The sequence below is a fragment of the Bufo bufo genome, chromosome 3, assembly GCF_905171765.1.
Source record: "Bufo bufo chromosome 3, aBufBuf1.1, whole genome shotgun sequence".
NCBI classification, from domain to species: Eukaryota; Metazoa; Chordata; class Amphibia; order Anura; family Bufonidae; genus Bufo; species Bufo bufo.
In genome coordinates, this window is record NC_053391.1 from 634,652,824 (window position 1) to 634,661,897 (window position 9,074).

A 9,074-nucleotide genomic window follows, 5' to 3' on the forward strand; every position below is an offset into this window, starting at 1 on the left:
ATGGGGGGACTTCAACTACCCAGATATAGACTGGGAAACTGAAAGCTGTACATCTCATAAAGGAAACAGGTTCTTGGCAATAACCAAAGACAATTACCTCTCCCAACTGGTTCAGGACCCGACTAGAGGGACGGCCATACTGGACTTAGTATTAACCAATAGACCTGACAGAACAACAGACGTGCAGGTTGGGGTACACCTGGAAAATAGTGACTAGAAAGTAATAACCTTCTAATTATCATTCAAAAGAGCGTTTCTACAGGGAGGAACAAAAATACCAAACTTCAAAAAAGCTAAATTTAGCCAACTAAGAGAGGCCATAGGCCTAACTAACTGGGTCAAAGTCCTCAAAAATAAAAATACAGCCACAAAATGGGATATCTTTAAAAACATCCTAAAATCTCATTGTGAGGGGTACATACCATATGGGAATAAAAGGTTAAAGGGAACCTGTCACCGGGATTTTGTGTATAGAGCCGAGGACATGGGTTGCTAGATGGCCGCTATCACATCCGCAATACCCAGTCCCCATAGCTCTGTGTGCTTTTATTGTGTAAAAAAAACAATTTGATACATATGCAAATTAACCTGAGATGAGTCCTGTCCCTGACTCATCTCACGTACAGGACTCATCTCAGGGTAATTTGCATATGTATCAAATCAGTTTTTTTACACAATAAAAGCACACAGAGCTATGGGGACTGGATATTGTGGATGTGCTAGCGGCCATCTAGAAACCCATGTCCTCAGCTCTATACCCAAAATCCCGGTGACAGGTTCCCTTTAAGGAACGAAAATAAACCAATGTGGATAAATAGAACTGTAAAGAAAGCAATAAATTACAAAAAGAAAGCATTTAAATCACTAAAACAGGAGGGTAGCGAGGAAGCACTGAAAAACTATAAGGAAAAAAATAGAACATGTAAAAAACAAATAAAAGCAGCCAAACTAGCGACCGAGAGATTAATTGCCAAAGAGAGTAAAACTAACCCTAAAATGTTCTTCAATTATATAAATGTTAAAAAGTATAAATCTGAAGGTGTCGACCCTTTAAAGAGTAATGAGGGGGGAGTCGCAGAGAGCGATGAGGAGAAAGCAAAGCTGTTAAACATTTTTTTTCTCCACTGTATTCACTGAGGAAAATAAACTGTCAGATGACATGCAGAATGTAAAAATAAATTCCCCATTAAAAGTGTCCTGTCTGACCCAGGAAGAAGTACATCAGCAACTTAAAAAGATTAAAATAGAAAATCGCCAGGACCAGATGGCACACCCCGTATCCTAAGGGAATTAAGCCAGACCCTTATTTCTGATATTTGCGGACTCTATACTGACAGGGAATGTCCCACAGGATTGGCGCATAGCAAATGTGGTGCCAATATTCAAAAAGGGTCCAAAAACAGATCCCGAAATCTATAGGCCGGTAAGTTTAACATCTGTGTGTTGTGGGTAAGCGGAAGGTTTTCTAAGAGATGCTATCTGAGAGCATCTCAACGGAAATAAGCAAATAACGCCATATCAGCATAGCTTCGTGAGGGATCGGTCATGTCAAACTAATTTAATCAGTTTCTATGAGGAGGTAAGTTCTAGACTTGACAGCAGGGAATCAATGGATGTCGTGTATCTGGACGTCTCCAAAGCATTTGACACTGTACCACATAAAAGGTTAATATATAAAATGAGAATGCTCGGATTGGGAGAAAACGTCTGTAAGTGGGTAAGTAACTGGTTCAGTGATAGAAAACAGAGGGTGGTTATTAACGGTACATACTCAGATTGGGTCACTGTCACTAGTGGAGTACCTCAGGGGTCAGTATTGGGCCCTATTCTCTTCTATATATTTATTAATGATCTTGTAGAAGGCTTGCATAGTAAAATATACATTTTCGCAGATGACACTAAACTGTGTAAAGTAATTAACACTGAAGAGGACAGTATACTGCTACAGATGGATCTGGATAGATTGGAGGCTTGGGCAGAGAAGTGGCAGATGAGATTTAACACTGACAAATGTAAAGTTATGCACATGGGAAGGAATAATGCAAGTCACCCGTACATACTAAATGGTAAAACACTCGGTAACACTGACATGGAAAAGGACCTAGGAATTGTGAACAGCAAACTAAGCTGCAAAAAACAGTGTCAGGCAGCTGCTGCCAAGGCCAATAAGATAATTGTTTGCATCAAAAGGGGCATAGATGCCCGTGATGAGAACATAGTCCTACTACTTTACAAATCATTAGTCAGACCACACATGGCTCCTGTGAACAAGGCAGACATAGCAGAGCTGGAGAGGGTTCAGAGGAGGGCAACTAAAGTAATAACTGGAATGGGGCAACTACAGTACCCTGAAAGATTATCAACATTAGGGTTATTCACTTTAGAAAAAAGACGACTGAGGGGAGATCTAATTACTATGTATAAATATATCAGGGGTCAGTACAGAGATCTATCCCATCATCTATTTATCCCCAGGACTGTGACTGTGACGAGGGGACATCCTCTGCGTCTGGAGGAAAGAAGGTTTGTACACAAACATAGAAGAGGATTCTTTACGGTAAGAGCAGTGAGACTATGGAACTCTCTGCCTGAGGAGGTGGTGATGGTGAGTACAATAAAGGAATTCAAGAGGGGCCTGGATATATTTCTGGAGTGTAATAATATTACAGGCTATAGCTACTAGAGAGGGGTCGTTGATCCAGGGAGTTATTCTAATTGCCTGATTGGAGTCGGGAAGGAATTTTTTTATTCCCCTAAAGTGGGGAAAATTGGCTTCTACCTCACAGGTTTTTTTTGCCTTCCTCTGGATCAACTTTCAGGATAACAGGCCGAACTGGATGGACAAATGTCTTTTTTCGGCCTTATGTACTGTTACTATTTATTTTTCCAAAAATGTGCAATCCTCAATTTTACCACTAGAGGGAGATATTACTCTTTATATGGAATGCTATTTTTTTTGTGAAAGGGTTTTTCCAATACTTAGATATTGATGACCTATCCTGTCAATATCAGATCAGTGGAGGTTCAACACCTCACACCCCCATGGATGAGCTGTTTTTGGGCAGTGACTGTACAGTGGATGGAGTTGGAAGCAGCAAGTTCAACTCTGTAGTGATGGTGCCAGGGTACTTTAGCTCACCTCCTATTCAAGTGAATGCAATACAGTGGCACCAGGAAGTATACAGTGGAACCTTCCATCCAGTGTATAGTTTCCGGTGACTGGCAAAAAAAATGATCGCTACTGGGCGTCGGACCCCTACCGATCTGATATTGATGACCTATCCTGAGGATATCTAAGATTTTAATTTTAATTATAGACTTTATTTACATGGAAAACATCCATTAAAAAATCATTCATAAATTCTGTAGCTGAAATTATTAATATCTCATCAATATCTAGTTAGTGAGGGTCCGTCTCCCAGCACACCTGCTGATCAGCCTTTTGAAGAGGTAGCGGCGCTTATGAAAGCTCTGCTTCTGCTTCAAAATTACCTGTGTGTCATATTGCATGTGGAGATGGCTCAGTGTAATTACAATTACTGATCTCATGGAAGTGAGCCAAGAGGATGCAGGTGGAAGCCGAGCTCACACGAGTGCCGCTACCTCTTCAAGCAGGTGATCGTGGGGGTGTCAGGAGTTGGACCCCCGCCAATCTGATATTGATGACCCATCCTGAGGATACATCATCAATATCTGTGCACTGCTCATCCCCTTATAAGTGAAGAACATTTCTAAGGGCTCATGCCCACGAGCATAATGGCTCAGTGCCAGTATTGCGGACCATAAACGGACGGTCTGCAGTATATGGGCACTGGCCATGTGCACTCCGTGGTGCGGATAGGACTTCATCTATCATTTGCGCAGTGGAGGCTCGGATCGGAAACACTATGAATCGCTTCCGCGGGTTTTCAGGTCCGTGCCTCTGCACCATAAAAAGATAGGACAAGTTCTATCTTTGGCCATAACTTGCGGATCGCGGACCCATTCAAGTCATCCGCAAACGGAGTGCACAAGGCCGTTGCCCGTGCATTGCGGACCCCTATTTGTGGTCCGCAGCAAGGGGTCCTTGCACTCGTTTGTATGAGTCCTAAGAGTTAAGGCTCTTGCACACGACCGTATGCCCTCCGACCGTGAGCAGGCCATATGTCCCGGAGCAGCATTGATCGTGCGCACGGGAGCACACAGCATCATAGATTACAATGAGTGCCGGACAATAGCCCGCGGGTGGCCCGACGTGGACAGAATCATTGTAATCTATGATGCTGTGTACTCCCATGCGCACGATCAATGCCTCGCCAGGACATATGGCCCGCTCACGGACCGTATGTCTCGGAGGGCACATGGTCGTGTGTAAGAGCCCTTAGTTTTACTCTCTTTGGCAATGAGCCTCTGTCTCCAGCTTAGGGTACTTTCACACCAGCGTTATTCTTTTCCGGCATTGAGTTCGTCCTAGGGGCTCAATACCGGAAAAGAACTGATCAGTTTTATCCTAATGCATTCTGAATGGAGAGCAATCCTTTCAGGATGCATCAGGATGTCTTCAGTTCAGTCTTTTTGACTTTTCAGGGCGGAGATAATACCGCAGCATGCTCCGGTGACGGAACTGCCTGCCGGAATCCTCTGCCGCAAGTGTGAAAGTACCCTAAGCTGCTTTTATCTGGGTTTGTTTTTTGTTTTTTTACATATTCTCTTTTTTTCTTTTAGTTTTTAGTGCTTCATTACTACCCTCCTGTTTTAGTAATTCAAAAAATTTCTTTTGTAATTTATTGCCACTTTTTCATTTTTACTTATCCACATTTTTTGCCTGTTCCTAACCCTTTTATTCCCATAAGGTATGCACCTCTCACAATGAAGATTTAGGATGCTCTTAAAGATATCCTGTTTAGGCCTCATGCACACGACCGTTGTGTGTTGTGCGGTCCGCAAATTGCGGATCTGCAAAACACGGATGGTGTCCGTGTGCGTTCTGCAATTTGCAGAACGGCACGGACAGCCATTGATATAACTGCCTACTTTTGTCCGCAAAACGGACAAGAATAGGACAGGTTATATTTTTTTTGCGGACCACGGAACGGAGCAATGGATGCGGACAGCACACGGAGTGCTGTCCACATCTTTTGCAGCTCCGTTGAAGTGAATGGGTCCACATCCAAGCCGCAAAAACTGAGGCTCGGATGCGGACCAGAACAACGGTCGTGTGCATGAGGCCTTAGGCTACTTTCACATCAGCGTTTTTCATTCTGGTTTTGAGAACAAGGTTATGAAAAGAATATTTATGTTTACATCTATGAATACATATGTATACCGGGTTTTAATACATTTTTATGTAATATATTACATTTTCTGTACCCTAGTCATATTTGGTTCCATTCAAAATGTTTTATGCTACATTTAAGCATCTTTGGTTATAAAAACGCATCGTATGAGAAAAAAAAAATGCATGAAAATCGCATGTGCGTTTTTATGTTTTTTAGATAGTACTTGCTTATCTATATTGTTTTTTAGACATGTAAGTTGAAGTTTTTGGTTATTTTGTTGATAATTCATAGAATAATGAACATTTTATGATAATCCACTCCGGCTTTTACTTGGAACCGGAATCCTGGTTTTCCAAAAGTCCTTTAAGAGGTATAAAAAGGAATGCTAGTTGCCTTAGCAGGTCACCACTGAGGAAGGGGTATAGTTTAAACCCCGAAACGCGTTTGGTCAGGACCTGCTGTATTTACGGATGAGCAACTGTATAATTGCCTTTATCCACCCCCTTCTTTGAAGAAATACAGATTGAGAGACATCTCTTTGGAATCCCACCTACTTCCTGGTGTTGCCGGACACTGGTTGTACCACACACCTTGAGAGTCCCGCGAACATCTGAAACGTACCACTTACCACAAATTTGGTCAACTGAGGATCATATGAACGGGCCCGTTCACAAAGGATATTTACAGCAATAGAAGCCATCCAGAAAGGTAAAAGGCGTTTTTGGCAGCGCGGTAGAGTGGGACGCCACGAATACACCGCAAGCTTTTCTGCCATACCGCCTTATTTTATGACTGCTTCAAAGTTTGTTAATCTGACCTGGAATACTGTGGGTATTTTTCCTGCAGATGGACTAACACACCTGTTGATTAATTAATGATACTGGCTAACTGAACTTGAGGTGTCTATACACACTCACCATTTAACCCCTTCCCGACCTATGACGTACTACTACGTCATGGGAACCACTGCGTAATAGTACGTCATAGTGATCGCGCGGGCACCGGAGTGGTGCGCGCGCAATCATTGCTGGGGCCCGGCAGTCCCTGGTAGCCGGGTTCCTGCTGTATCCACCGGCACCGCTGTAAAAGCCGATGCTTTCCGCGACATAGAAGGGGAGGGGACCAGACCCCCAAAAGTGAACATCAGAAATAAAGTAAAGAAAAAAAATGTGTTTGTAATAAAATTAGTAATAAAATTAATAAAGTAAAAAAGAAAAAAAAACGCCCCTTTCCCCTTATTTTATAATAAAAAAACAGAAAAAATTGGTAATGACCGGCTCTATAAATATACCACATGATCCACCCTGTCCGATAAACACCATAAAAAAATAAAAATAAAAACTGTTTAAAAAAATTCCATTTTTGTCACCTTACATCACAAAAAGTGCAACACCAAGCGATCAAAAAGGTGCATGTCCCATAAAATGGTATAAATAAAACCGTTACCTCATCCTGCAAAAAATGAGCCCCTACCTAAGACAATCGCCCAAAAAATAAAAAAAATATAGCTCTCAGAACATGGAGACACTAAAACATAATTTTTTTTGTTTCAAAACTGCTATTATTGCGCTAAAGTGAAATACATAAAAAATATATACATATTACATATCGCCACGTCTGTAAAAACCAGCTCTATAAAAATATCACATGACCTAACCCCTCAGATGAACACCGTAAAAAAATAAAAAAAACGGTGTAAAAAAAAGAAGCCATTTTTGCCACATTACATCACAAAAATTTCAACAGCAAGTGATCAAAAAGGCGTATGCCCCCCAAAATAGTACCAATCAGACCGTCACCTCATCCCGCAAAGAATGAGACACTACCTAAGAGAATCGGTCAAAAAATAAAAAAGCTATGGCTCTCAGACTATGGAGACACTAAAATATCATTATTTCGGTTTCAAAAATGCTATTATTGTGTAAAACCTAAATAAATAAGAAAAAGTAGACATTAGGAATTGCCACGTGCGTAACGATCTGCTCTATAAAAAAGTCACATTACCTAATCCCTCAGGTAAACGCTGTAAAAATAAAAAATAAAAACGGTGCCAAAACATCAATTTTTTGGTTACCTTGCCTCACAAAAAACGTAATATAGAGCAATCAAAAATCATATGTACCCCAAAATAGTACCAATAAAACTGGCACCTTATCCTGTAGTTTCCAAAATGTGGTCACTTTTTTGAGTTTCTACTGTAGGGGTGCATCAGGGGGGCTTCAAATGGGACATGGCATCTAAAAACCAGTTCAGCTAAATTTGCCTTCCAGAAACCATATGGAGTTCCTTTCCTACTGCTCCCTGCAGTGTGCCCGTACAGCAGTTTACCATCACATGTGGGGTGTTTCTGTAAACCGCAGAATCAGTGTAATAAATATTGAGTTTTATTTGGCTGTTAACCCTTGCTTTGCTACTGGAAAAAATGGATTAAAATTCAGAAATTTCATCACCATTTTCCATTTATTCTTGTGGAACACCTAAAGGGTTAACAAAGTTTGTAAAATCTGTTTTGTATACATTGAGGGGTGTAGTTTCTAAAATGGGGTAATTTTTGGGTGTTTTTTTTTACCACTGTCATGAAGTACGATATGTGACGAGAAAACAATCTCAGAATGGCCTGTATAAGTAAAAGCGTTTTAAAGTTATCACCACATAAAGTGACACATGTCAGATTTGCAAAAAATGGCCTGGGCAGGAAGGTGAAAACAGGCCCAGGGTTGAAGGGGTTAAACCTGAGGTGGAAAGATATACCAATCATTGTTGATTCTGCTTATTTGAGTAATTCAACCCCCTGATTTGGTTTATTTGGATCCATTCAATGCAGAGTATATTTTAGGACTTATATGTCAGTTTACAGTCGATTTTTAGTGTATGTGCCTTGCAAGGAATAAATATTTTAACATATCACCTGGTACATACAGTACAGACCAAAAGTTTGGACACACCTTCTCATTCAACGAGTTTTCTTTATTTTCATGACTATGAAAATTGTAGATTCACACTGAAGGCATCAAAACTATGAATTAACACATGTGGAATTATATACATAACAAACAAGTGTGAAACAACTGAAATATGTCATATTCTAGGTTCTTCAAAGTAGCCACCTTTTGCTTTGATTACTGCTTTGCACACTCTTGGCATTCTCTTGATGAGCTTCAAGAGGTAGTCCCCTGAAATAGTTTTCAATTCACAGGTGTGCCCTGTCAGGTTTAATAAGTGGGATTTCTTGCCTTATAAATGGGGTTGGGACCATCAGTGGCGTTGAGGAGAAGTCAGGTGGATACACAGCTGATAGTCCTACTGAATAGACTGTTAGAATTTGTATTATGGCAAGAAAAAAGCAGCTAAGTAAAGAAAAATGAGTGGCCATCATTACTTTAAGAAATGAAGGTCAGTCAGTCAGCCGAAAAATTGGGAAAACTTTGAAAGTAAGGGCTATTTGACCATGAAGGAGAGTGATGGGGTGCTGCGCCAAATGACCTGGCCTCCACAGTCACCGGACCTGAACCCAATCGAGATGGTTTGGGGTGAGCTGGACCGCAGAGTGAAGGCAAAAGGGCCAACAAGTGCTAAGCATCTCTGGGAACTCCTTCAAGACTGTTGGAAGACCATTTCAGGGGACTACCTCTTGAAGCTCATCAAGATAATGCCAAGAGTGTGCAAAGCAGTAATCAAAGCAAAAGGTGGCTACTTTGAAGAACCTAATATATGACATATTTTCAGTTGTTTCACACTTGTTTGTTATGTATATAATTCCACATGTGTTAATTCATAGTTTTGATGCCTTCATAGTCATGAAAATAAAGAAAACTC